At 41.5% G+C, this 906-nt stretch overlaps 1 protein-coding gene across 1 annotated transcript in view; it reads left to right on the forward strand.

Moving 5' to 3' along the window:
* TXNRD3 (thioredoxin reductase 3) overlaps window positions 1-330 on the forward strand; it is a 39324-nt gene extending 38994 nt beyond the window's left edge. Inside the window, 1 exon segment of the mRNA XM_056528128.1 lies at window positions 1-330. This exon segment is cut by the window's left edge and continues 883 nt beyond it. The gene's annotated coding sequence lies outside the window, so the exon portion shown is untranslated.
* Window positions 331-906: the final 576 nt, after the last annotated feature.

Consider the following 906-nt stretch of genomic DNA (forward strand, 5'->3'; position numbering starts at 1 on the left):
AAATTACTTGGAAGTGACTGCAGAGCAGCAGCCTGGAAGGGTGGAGGTAGGGCTCTGATAGAGTGCCTCTGAGGTAAACTAAACTTTTGGGGGCGATTGAGAAGAACTCCAGGTAGAAGCTGAAGTTTGGTTAAACATTTGGTGGAAGTTGCATCCCCTGGGGCCATGTGAGGGCTACCCACTGAAGGTCTCGCTTATGTCATTGGACTGTTTTAAATGCACTTCTGCAGAGCACCCTCTCATCTGCCTTTTTCATTGTGGTTAATGTGTGTTATTCTGCCGGTGTAATATTATTCACAATGATGGTGTATTAAATGGAGAGATACAAGATTTTGTCGTTTTTTTTTTTTTTTTTTTTTTTTTTTTTTTACTGTGTCAAACTGGTGTGAAATCGGAAAACAAATGGTCAGGAATTAAAGTTTCAACTCCTTGAATGGCTTACAGTATTCTAAACTTAATTGTCACATGTTTGTTAGCAGCAGAGGCCCTGTTTATTAGTAATTGGTGATGCCAAGGAGCCACTGACCATCTTAAGAGACATCTGACAGATGTCAAGAACGTTACATCTTCTTTTAAAGCAAAGTGATTGGTTTGGACTTCGAGAAGGTTTTGGGCTCCCTTGAGGCGCTGCAACATCTGATGTCTACACAGTAGCAGTTTGGGGCTTTGTTTTTCCATGCAACAACTGTTTGGTTAAAAAAAAAAAGGGATATGTCCAATAGAGTATCTGATAACTGAATATTATCCTTACACGTCCAGAACCCTGCACTGTAGTGGTCTTTCACCCAGTTGCCTCTATAGGTCATGGTCTTCAGCTGATGTTTGTCATGGCTCCTTTATCTGCCTGAACCTGGTTTATCTGATGACCTCAATTGTGCGATAGGACCTGAGCTTCAAAGAAAGGGG

The sequence above is a fragment of the Hyla sarda genome, chromosome 6 (genome assembly GCF_029499605.1).
Source record: "Hyla sarda isolate aHylSar1 chromosome 6, aHylSar1.hap1, whole genome shotgun sequence".
NCBI classification, from domain to species: Eukaryota; Metazoa; Chordata; class Amphibia; order Anura; family Hylidae; genus Hyla; species Hyla sarda.